Genomic DNA, 12,882 nt, shown 5'->3' with positions numbered 1-12,882 from the left:
GCTGTGGCAGCTTTGCGCACATCTGAGATTCAAAGTGTAAGAGGCCACTGTGGATGTTTGTACCCATGCATTTGTGTTGTGCGGACCTGTGTGTGTGTATGTGTGTGTGAGACAGCAAACATAGGGGGAGGGCAGCGTTCTGCACCCTTTCTCACACTATCCCCAGTGGTGCATGGCTCTGTGAGACTGCGCTTAGTCAAGCAAGCCACCCATGCTCACTGGCATTTCCTAAATGTGGCCCAGCTGGAGGCCGACTCTCGCCTGCCTGAGTGGTACACACACTCTCTTAGCAGGAGAGGGAGGGACGGCGGAGAAGGAGGGCGGCTGATGGAGTTCTGCCCCTCATTCGGCATCACCGGTACCGCTACGGCTATTAGCCACTGCAGCGACGCATTTGATGCGCATTTCCTGTCACAGTGGTCTAGCTCCATTTCGAATGCGCATGAGGCGCTTAATTTTCATCAGCCGACTGTGTGATGCCCTTTCTTTTAAGTAATGTCAGTGTCTTTTTTTTAATGGTATTTCTGTCAAAAGTCTCTAAAGGTAATAAATGAAGCTTACGGGGGTGATCGCTCGTGGGCGGGAGGAGCAGAGAGAGATAATTGACTTTCCAGAAAGCTTTGGAAATTATCTCCTGACTTCAATCATTAACATGAAGACACATCTCTCAGGGAGGGGTTGCACATTGGCACACAAAATGTGGCAACATCAAAAGATTGAAAATATTTTTATTTTATTTTTGCAATGTAATCTGAATTTGTTACAATGACTGCAACCATTTCTTTAAATAAGGATGTGTTTGTGACCGAAAGAAATCCTTTTGTTGTTGTAAATTTAGTTTCGTAAGGACTTCAGTAAAATAGTCCGTGTGACATCAGGGGTTCAACTGTAATTTTACGAGGCTACGAGAATACTTTTTTGTGAACAAAGAAAACAATTTTAACATAATTTGAAGAGTTTGGTTCTAAAACGTTATAAATCCATTTTGATCAATTTGAGTAAAAATGTGTTTTCTTTACCAAGAAAGTGGCAAGATGAAAACCACTATTTTCTGTTTCAAACTTTCACATAGCATCTGTAGGTTATAATAACATTAAAAATTCTAATCCAGATTTTGATTTCCAAAGATTTATTATGAGATTCCCAAAATGCAATAAATTCATGATAGTTTTTTTTTTTTTTTATGCAACAAATCCATTGAATCAAAATGAAAGTTATTTTTCATATTTTAACTGTTGAAAATACACAAAGTGAGTTGATCCACATATTACAGTCTCTGAACTTGTGATCTTATATACAGGCACTGGACTACATTCAATCAGTATTCGCTCCAAAAATTAATTCAATTCAGTTATTTTGTTTGTTATAACTTAATTACAACAATAAAAGAAAATTTCATCAGGAACAAGAACATGAACAACATACATTATGAATACATTAGACTACAGAAATTCCAAAATGACATTTCTCCAACATTTAAATTCCAAAAGTCCATTCATCTTTGCCATGTTACGTTCATTTAGTTGACTAGTGCTATGTGCTGTATTAACAAAAACATAAATGGCATTAATAAAAACACTAACACTGACAAGCTACGCAATATCGTGTTCATAATCGAAAGCGATTCATCCATTGTATGCAATATTGTGTAGCTTGTCGATGATCTACAGCTCTGTGTATTAAATGCCGCTCCATCCGAAAGCAGATGATGGAGATTTACTGGTACTATTAAACACAGACATGACTTTACTGACGATGCCCATGACAATCACATGCGATTTTTTTTGTGTAGCCCTTGTTGTTTGATCACAAAGTACAAAGTAGATGAGGAAAACTAGGATGCCTGGTGTATCCAAAGCACCACCATTACTGTCTAGAGTGCGTGGAATGGTGCGCTATGATCGGTTGAGTGGATATCTCGCATTCTGCAGAGAAGGAAAACTGGCGTTTGTTGCGGTTTGGAAAAAAGGGAGAACACATAATAACTCGGCGGGTATAGCATTTTGCATAAAATAAAAAAAAAAGGTGTTTATTTTGGAACCAAACTCTTTATTTATTCAGCAATTCTTCTCCCAGAGTTACTGACTTTCGAGTACCCCAGAACATAATCAGCATTGTTTATGATCTGTATACGTCTCGCTCATGCTGAATGTAAACAATGCTAATTACTTTCTAGCGTACTCTCCAAAATGGTGGAAGACGGTGAACTATCCCTTTAATATCTCTTATTTGCACTTTTGTATCTTTTTTTTTATTACTACTTAATACACATTCATTACATTATGCAACATAATATCTCACAGCTGTGACTTCATACAGTACATAAAATTTGCCATCTCATATTTCACGACATCTTCATTTTTCATATTTGCGACTTTATTTTGCACAATTTTGACTTTAAATATCTTACATTTGTGATTTTCTCATAATTGCATCTTCTCACAATTGACTTTATATCATCAATTTCAACTTTGTGTCTCAAAGTTGCTCCTTCTTATCTCACAATTGTGATTTTATTTATCATAATAGTAATTTAATACATCACAGTTGTGGTCTCATTCAGTATATTAAATAAGCGTTTTCATATTTCAGCACATGGCTGTTTCAAAAATGTGACTTTATTTTGCATAATTGTGGCTTTGTATCTCACAATTTCAACTTCATATCGCAAATTAAGATCTTCAAATTTTACTGCATATAACTTTATCTCAATTATGACTTTGTATCTCAAATTTGTGATTTATTTTTCATAATTGCAACTCTGTTTCTCCCGATTGTGACTATATCTCAGAGTTTCAACTTTGTATCTCAAATTTGTCTATTCATATCTCATAATTATGATGTAATTTCCCGCAATTGACTGTTTCTCATCTTGGCAACTTTATTATGCATAACTGTGTTTATATATCATAATTACAACTTCATATCTAAAATAATGATTTTCATATTTCAATTATATCAATTTTGACTTAATTTCTTAAATTCTTATTTTTTAACTTAAAATAGCTACTTTTTAAATCATATTTGCCCATTCATATCTCATAATGAACACTTGCGTTTTGACATACATTTTAATGTCCATGGCGATTTCTCATAATTATGACTTTATAACAGTCTACTGCGACTTCATATCTCACAATCGTCTGATATTTTCATATTTCACAATTACAGCTATATATCTTTAGTTTGATGTTTTATCAACATTATTTCTCACAATTGCAAGTTTATTTCTCACAAATTGCGACTGTGTCATAGTGTTACTATATCTCACCGTTTATTTCTTATATTAAACTTATTTTGTACTTTGTGGTGGAATCTTGCTTAAATCATTTACTAATCTTTTAAAATCCTTTTTGCAGAAAATTGTAAAAAATATTACATTACAATAATATTATTTTAATGTCACCTTTGAATAATGGGCTTCATGATATTCTGCATTCATTAAAATGATGATGCAGCAGGCCTACTGTATGCCATTCTTTCCTTCAGTTCTGCCATTTTAACACAAAACTACCTCTGCATGTCTCTTAACATAATGTTTTTCATTATATGCACAACAGTCTACCTGTCTGAAATGTTCTAAACCAAAGATTGCATTACGGTCAATAATGCCTATTTATGACCTCAAATAGTGCTTCTTATGACTTTTCCAAGTGATTTGCTTATTCAGGCGTTAATAGCAACAGCAACACGGCCTCATTTCTGCATAATATTCATATACGCTATTGGATATAATAGAGCTGTCTAGTTAATTATAAGTCATCATTAAAGTGTCCCTCAAAGGTTTATTCTCAGCTCATATTCATTTCATATCTGAAGGCATAATCACAGCTCAAAGAATAAAGGCTTGCAGTTTAATTATTCTGTGTAAATACTTAAAGAAACAAAGTGTTTTTACTGCAATAATACAGTGGTACTTTAGCTAAAACACACACATACACACACACACACACACACACACACACAAAACACACAAAAACCTTTATGAAACAGGCTTTGTGATCTAAATTGTGAAATTATGTTTTGTCATTTACTTTAATCATCCATTGTTCTTCTAACAAAGAACCTTGAATGGAATCATGTAAATTACTGGGAAATTACAGTAACATTCGACTCAAAACATTCCATTTGTTTTAAATCCATTGTTGGACCAGCGGCGGAAAAGAAAAGAAAACGTTGAACCCCCCAACATGCATTCTGCATTATGCATAAACTCTACTAAAGCACTTTTAGTAATTCTCCTCGTGCGCCACATTGTCTCCAACGTGTGTTTGAATTATCCGGCTCTAATGTGTTTTTCATTAACAAAGCTCTTAAAGACCCTGCGCACTGGTGGATGTCGTGTTGACCATGTCAGATCCAAGTAGGGAAGAGAGAGCGAGCAACTAAAAAAAACTTTCTAGTGCCATTTTGTTTTGTGTGCACTGTAATTAACTTGCCAGCAGTAGCACATTAGCGTTGCATTAAGCTATCAAGAGCGAAGCTCAGGCGCTAGGTAAACAACAGGAGCTTGCGTCGGCCGTGACTTATGTTTCTTTGGAGACTCGGTGACCCCCATTAGAGCGGTGCCCTCTTCCTGATGCCCACAAAAGCAGACAGGGCTTTAACTGTCACCCTGGCACCAGTGGGTAATGCCCACCGTTCTGGCTTGGTTAATTATTACTCGTCTAGGATTAGATTGCTTACCAGTGTGGCTCATTATATGGAACTTTTGAGAAGGCTAGTTATTGAATTATTCTGTATTTGTGAATTGTTTTTACTGTTTAAATTAATTTGAAAAGCCTATAACAGGCTATTAATAATGACAGGTTCCATAATGACAACTCGGCCCATTTCATTTTTTTAGAAAAACTTCGAAAACTACAACTTCTAAGTCAATCTGCTACAACACTTTTGCGTGGTTGAGTAAATATTTCTGCAGCTGTGACATTTCAAACCTCTAAAAGTAGATTTGGGAACCTTCCATTCATCCATCCTTCTCAATATGCACTCATCCATTGTTTGTGTGTCCATTACTCTTCCTCAAGCGTGCGGTCGCTCCTTTAGCGAAGCTCTCATTCACAGCAGACTTGTCACCCCTGATGTGCAGTGGTAGCGGCACCCAGCAGCACCGGCTCTGTGTGTCCTGTCAGGTTGCCATACAAATTGTGTCAGGAACAATCTGTTGCAGATTTGTCCGTCTCTGGTGGTGTCCAGCCAAGCGGCAGGTCTGCGGCCTCTCTGTCCTCAGGTGATGGGACCCACTGCCCTGTCACATGATATTTGTGGATAGACCTGCGCACCGTGTATGTGTTTGCGAAAGTGTGTGTTTGTGTGTGTGAACGCTGTAGGCTGTTTGTACAATAATTAGCTACAGTAGGGAGGAGGTGGCAAAAGTAATTCGAACAGACAAGATTTTTTACACTTGAAAGAGAGATCACAAATACACTCGGGTTTCAGAGTTTCTGTGTAAGGGAGAGACTGACAAACCATTTGATACCTTGAAGAAATGCATTTGGATGCCTTGAAAAAATAATCCATTTTGATTCCTTGAAGAAATGCATTTTGATACCTTGAAGAAATTAATTTTGATACCTTGAAGAAATGCATGTTTTGAAGGTAATGCTATTTTAGTATTGATATTTCAGTGTGCTCACGTCCACAATATGTATATAAAGCTTTTGTGATGTGGCCTTCATATTATTCCAGAATTGTACATCTCTGTTCAGAATGACTTCATGTTGCATGATATACAATACATAATAGATTGTGCAAATTACCCAGAATTTCCATCTGGACAGAATTTGACAATCAAAAAACATGCTGCTTATGCATTTGCCATTTATGGAATATACTTTATAAGGATTTTTGGGGGTCGAACCCACAACCTTGGAACTGCTACTTTTTACGTAAGCAGGAGCCATACCATGCACTGCTCTGAACACATACATCTGAGATTATCAAGTAGGCTATATCACCGAATCATACACAGAGTGCATGCACATTGATTTATTAGTTTATTAAAACTCAAAATTCCAAGCATTCTAAATTGTAGATGGCAAAAATTCTTCTGTATTCTTTTTTTTTGGGCTATATAATTTCATGTAGGCCTAGAGAACCGTTTTTGTGCTGATGCGTGAACACATTAAATAATAATTTTATATAAACAATTTTATATAAAAGCAATAAATGACTTACATTTTAGAAATAATATTGCTTGTTTTTGCTCAGTTTTGCTAACGTAAATAGTTCCAAACAGATCACCTCACTGTTTTGCGTCTCTGAGCAATGGATGGTGTTTACTTATTGAATGAATAAGCTCTTTGAATGAATCGGTTGAATAAATGATTCAGTGATTCACTCATTAACACAGTCAAATGCTTTGTTTCTGAATGAATCAGCCATTTGAATGAATGAATCCGTTGAATCTCAATGACTCACTCATTAACATTCACTGCCTGGCGGTTTTCATTTCATAAATTCACATTTCAACTATTTTTTTTTCCTTCATGTTTTAAATTATTTAAAATATCAGTATTCAACGTTTAATGTTGAAAACAAAACATTAGGCCTATTTTTACATCTGTATCTGCAGTTTAAAGGTGTCCATGTCCCCTCGGAGATACATAAACTGTGTAAATACATCTAAATGCTATTTCAGATGCAGATTCCAGAAATGTTTTCTTATGTTGGAATGAAACACACTAAGTACCGGATGAAGTGCTTCTTATTCTACCCTTGAAAATACAAAACGTAAGAAAGACATTAAACTGAACACAATCTTGCTTCTCAAGGTGTGTATGAACATTTTTATATATATTTGCTCCTTTTCCGTTTTTCATTTACTTTTACTTTCAATATTTAAGTATATTTAAGATTTAAAAAATACTTTTTGTACTTAAGTACAATAAATATCACTTACATTAAGACTTTTACTCAAGTTATATTCTAAACGGTGACTTCAACTTCTACCAAAGTCATTTCCTGGTAAGATATCTGTGCTTTTACTTGAGTTTGACTTTCCAGTACTTAATACAGCACTGCGTAATTCTTAAAAATCGAGCCTAGGGACAGCAAGTAAAAGGAGAAAAATACAGGGCCAATAACAGAACCCTGAGGAACCTCACAGGTTTTAAGTGCAGATGAAACAAAGTCACCATGCTACACAGAGAAGACTTTAAGCACTTTAAAACTGTTTCACAGATCCCAACTAAATGTGATAAACACTTAAAGAGAATCCCATGATCTATTACTGTATATCAAAGGCTGCACTCAGAATCTATACAAATATTGAGAAATTCACCTTTAAAGTGAAATGCATATATTACTAATCAAAAAAAGTTTTGATATATTTGCGGTGGGAAATTCACCAAATATCTTCATGGAAAATGATCTTTGCTTAGTATCCAAATGATTTTTTGCATGAAAGAAAAATCAATAATTTTGACCCATACAATGTGCTGTTGGCTATTGCTACAAATATACCCATGTGATGTGACTTACGACTGGTTTTGTGGTCCAGGGTCACATATACTTAGTTTGTAACATTTAACTCTGGCAAAAGAGAACTTAAAGTTATCACAACATTTTGATAGAACCTGTTTGATTATGTGGTTGTGGGTGAGGTTAAGCCTGAACACAGACACGAGACGGATCTCCTCAGTCAATCACAAAGCATCGTCACCATATCCCAACAGAAAGTCACGCGTACGTGCCCACAGTGACACGACCTTGGGCTTGTGCGTGTGTGTGTTTGTTTGTGTAGATGTGAGGTTTTGTGTGAAGTGGTCATTGTGGGGCATCAGCAGCAGCTGCGGCCGTCCACTCAGGGGTGTATGTCCCGGGGAGTGATGGCCAGTGAGGGGCTGCAGAAGGTGCTTTAGCCACAGCATGGCAAAGTCGTCTGTTTGCTGAGGAGGTGACCAGGAACCCTGGGGGAACTGAAGAGGACACACACACTTCCACATACACACATTCGTGCTACATAGAGTCAAACTGAGAAACCAATGCTGGACATTACCAGAAAAAAAAACACATGACAGCTGCATTTTCTTCTACTCCAATAGTTAAATGAGATATAGAACTTATTGTTTTTTAAACCACATAGTTTTATTGCTTAGATGTGATCTTTGAGACTTACTTGAGCCCACAGTTGTATTATATTGAGGTATTAACTTTGGTGCTTAGATTATAACAGACACAAATAAGATATTTGTTGAGAATGTAGAGCTATGAAGTTTCCACAGCTTAGATAATTTGGTTTTGGAAGAATTTAATGTTTGTTTTATTTATATAAAAAACCTGAGACATTTGAGACATTGTTGAGATCTTGAGGCCAGCATTATGTAAAGTCTTAGACTGGATAATTTGAGTAAAATATTATTTTGTCATATATTTTTGTTGTCATTATGCAAATATCGATGTATCTTTTTCAGGGTCATTTTATGACTTCATTTCTTTTTTTCTGTTTAAATGTTACAAATATTTATAAAAATCACTTTTTTGGTTGATATTAAATCTTTTAATTAAAAAGATCTAAGTAAAAAAAAAGAATTGTCATGGCTTTTCATAAGATTATTTTCTAAGATTTTATTATTTTTGAAAAATGTTACAAATCTTGTTAAAAATCGAAAATAAAAAATAGACTTTAATAAAAACAATAACATAAATTTAAATCAGCCAATAAAGGGAAAAATGTTTCTGTTAAATATCTGTTGTGCATTTTTTATTACTATTTTTGACTATATTGCTTATTTTCTGAAAATTGTTAAGCATTCAAAATATTAAATGTTATTCAATAATAAATTAAATTAAATAATAAAATAAAATAACTTGAAAAACTAAGTATTCTATTAAATGCTTTATTATTAAATTAAATTAAATTAAAAATACATAAAAATCAAATTTTATGTTAAATGTTTTTATTTTAATTAAATTTAAAATAATATACAAATGCTTGTGACAAAGTTTTTTGTTATTATTATTAAAACTGCATATGCTTAAAAGGATGTGTGTTTGTGTGTGTGTGTTCACACGAGCCTTTGATGCTGCAGGTGAGGCTGCCTCAGAATCAGTCGCCTCCTTTGCATAAGCACTAATGACAGCAGCCAGCACATGTAAATGAAGACGCTTCGCTCTGATTGAGAGAAAGCAATGTGGCTGAGTAGCCACACACTAATCATCCCAGCGGGAAGCTCCATCTGATTCAGTCCCATCATTCCGCATGTGTTCAACATCGGCCCATTTAAATGTCAGGCCTTGATGGGCCACCCCAACTGCAGACAGGGGAGGGGTGGGAGATGGGATGTTTGGAAAAGCGGGGTGCGGTTGTGATCTGATGAGACGAAATTACCTTTTAATTAGTCAATTCTTTAGACTTTCATAATTGTTTTGGTCTTACAACAAATGTGAGGCCTGTAATTTTAAAAGCTATTTTCAGGATGAAAGCCCAGGCACTATGAGAGAGAGTTTGAGAGTACAGAAATAAGGGTTGAAAATTATAGCAACTACTCAGTGTTCAAACACTCATTGAGTGTTTTAACTGACTGGTTGCTGGTCTGAATCAAACTTTTTAAGGTTATTGTAAAGTGAGTTTAGTTTCTATGACAGAGACCTTTGACCTCAGCTGCTTGCCGTCTCGTGTTGCCGTTTTTTTGGGTGTCCACTTTACTTTCATCTTTCTGAATTATTGATTCTCTTTTGATTGAAATAATAACATACTCCATCTGTGTCTAACTTACTGTAACATATCCCTCTAGTGTGATTCGTTACTTTTATTTAAAAAATATTCCAAACGGAACAATATTGATATGAAGAAAGGAGTTAGTGGCCGTGAGTTTATGTGTATGTTTCTATGGCACTAGAATGTAAAGGCACTTTCAGATTGACTGTAACTTCACCCTCAGGACACACAGTCACACATTAACTCATATTTGCCAAAAGACACAAGTGACATTTGTATTTTAATGCTCTGATTGTGTGTATGTGTAACTAAATTCTTTAATAACTGTCACGATTTTTTTTTAAATATGAAAATTCCACAAAAAAAGTACAAATATATTTGCATATGTATATATAAACAGAATATATATAACATACACACACACACACACACACACACACACACACACACACACACACACACACACATATATATATATATATATATATATATATATATATATATATATATATATATATATATATAAACTCTAATTATGTGGATGTAAATATGAAAATAGAAATGCATATTTAAATATAAACTGAATAAATGAAAAAAAAGGGAAAAAAGTGTAGATCATGGAGATCTGGTTCCCCCTGGTGGTCAGAATAAATGCAACGAAATTCAGGTTTCTGTACTTTTTTTCACATGCTTTGTAGATTAGACAGCTGAAACCCATTATATAAATGTACTATGTCATAATTTTAAAAGAAAATGTGGCTATTTGATAAGAATGGCTTTCCTATATTTATTGCTGTTGTTACTGTTATGGAAATTTGTGTACGTGTTTTTCAGGTATTCCCTATGTAATGGGGACAAAATGCACCCTCAGAGATGGTGATATCCAAAAGGCTTGTCCTTGTAGAGACATTTTTGGTCCCGATGAGGAAACAAGCTTATAAATCATACAGAATGTTGGTTTTGGAAATCTTAAATGCATGCAAAGTTTTCCATGAAAGGTAGGTTTAGGTGTAGTGTTAGGGTAAGGGAATATAAAATACAGTTTGTATAATATAAAAACCATGATGTCCACGGAATGTCCCTGTAAAAGTGTGTAATTTTTAAGGCTCTACCTTTTTCACTTGCAGGATTTGGCTGCTATGTCCTCCATGGTCAACAGGGGGTGTCAGAATCCTTCAAATCAGCAGTTATGCTTCATATCACAGTCATGTAAGCACAAAACTCGAACTAGATCAGGTAATAGTACCGTAGTAATGATGTAGTTCTAAAAGCAGTTTTTTAAATGTGTTTTTGCATGTATTGGATTAGCATTTTCCCAGACGATGCATAAATTAATAAAATGTTGTTTGTGTTTTTTTGATCTTGTACACATGAAAATGTATAGCCTACACGATGAAACCCCAAAGGTGTTCGAGATGCTCAAGATGGAATTCATTCTTCATTTCCTGTCAACACAAGTAACGAGGGATGTCTTGAAGGAGTTATATTCATCCCAACTCCAGGTACGTTGAATATAAACCATGAATACAAGCGGAATGATAACATTACTCCACTCAAATGGAAACCACACCATAATAAACATAAAGGATATCTTATACAATTGATTAAACGTACAATCAGTTAAATTAAGTTATAATTAAACCTGCAGAGAAAACACATATACTTTTGAAGCTGAATGCCATTAGCAATTATGAAACTACAAAAATGATAAATGACATTAAATGGTGAATTGTAGGAAATTTACTTACCCCTTTGTATGATATAATCATATAATCAAAGCAGTTTATAACAAGCTTTCTTTGGCCACAAGATGGAGCCAAAACCCTAAAGACTGGGCTTTGTCTATTAAATTATACGGTATATGTTTAGATATATTTAAAGCTCTATGCATCATGTTTCTAGTTGGATAAGGCTGTTTATTACAGTATCAAAATTAATCATGATTTTAGATATTTATACCGAGCAAAATCGGGTTGTGAGTTGTTTTATGCATAGGTTAACAATATGCACAAAATGCCTTAAGTGATTGTTTTTAATGATTGGAAAGTAGAATAAAAGCATGTGTTCAGATTCTCTACTTAAAAGTTTATTTAATTTAGGCTTATCAAAGATGGATTTTCAAATACCATACAAAGGTTGCTCTCTTTGTGTACCTAATTAAGGTATATACATTTATAAAGCATATTATAATGAATTGAGCAGCAATAATTTGTTTCTTATCTTAGGGACGGATAGGATTAGGATTTGTTACAAAATCAAGATCGGGTTAAACATAGGATTAAGCTTGTGATTAGGATTAAGAAAGGACTGGAAAGAATAGGGAACATCCTGTAACACAAGGTGACACAAATGACTGGTGTTAAACATGGAACAAGATAGATATTAAAGGGACAGTACACCCAAAAATGAAAATGCCGTCATTAATTATTCACCCTCATGTCGTTCCAAACCCCATTAGACCTTTGTTCATCTTCGGAAAACAAATTAAGATATTTTTGATGAAATCTGAAATCTTTAAAATAGTCGATGTGACATCAGTGGTTCAACTATTTTGTGAAGTTACGGAACTTTTTGTGCACAAAGAATACTAACATTATGTCTGGTGTGAATGGGCCTTAACAATAAGGACATAGAGAAACAATATAATTGGAAACAGGATATTTTTTTCTAGCTGATGAACAATGAAAAACATTTACAGCCAATCAGAATCCACTTTAAAGAGACTGAGCATTTAAAGCAGCGGATGATAAAACTGTAGCGTGGGCTTATAATTAACAGAACGGTATCATCCGTTGATGTGGATGCCAATTTAATCATAACTATCTTTATTGGCCTAGTTATGGTTTTTGGTATTGACAAGAATTGTTATCGACAATAGTGAATATTAGAAAATATTCTAGGTGCGGTGATTTATCAATCAGTTTAAGTATTTCTGAACGTGGATATAAAGTACAATGATATACCTCATAAAATGAATTCATTATATATGTATAAGAATGTGTGTCTCTTTCTATCTATTTATGGAAAATCTATCCGTAATGGGAATGTTCTACAATTTTACTGTATGGGTTCCACAAAAGGGAGCAGGTCATGAGTGTATAATAGAAGGGACAGGAAACAGCGCTCTCCCAAAATTCCAGGACACTCAAGATATAAACGTTTTTGCTCGGGGGAAGGGCATGTGAAACCAAGCGCTGTGTCTGATATCATGTATTAAACCT

The sequence above is a fragment of the Carassius auratus genome, chromosome 25 (assembly GCF_003368295.1).
Source record: "Carassius auratus strain Wakin chromosome 25, ASM336829v1, whole genome shotgun sequence".
Classification (NCBI taxonomy): Eukaryota; Metazoa; Chordata; class Actinopteri; order Cypriniformes; family Cyprinidae; genus Carassius; species Carassius auratus.
This window is presented reverse-complemented; position numbering follows the sequence as displayed.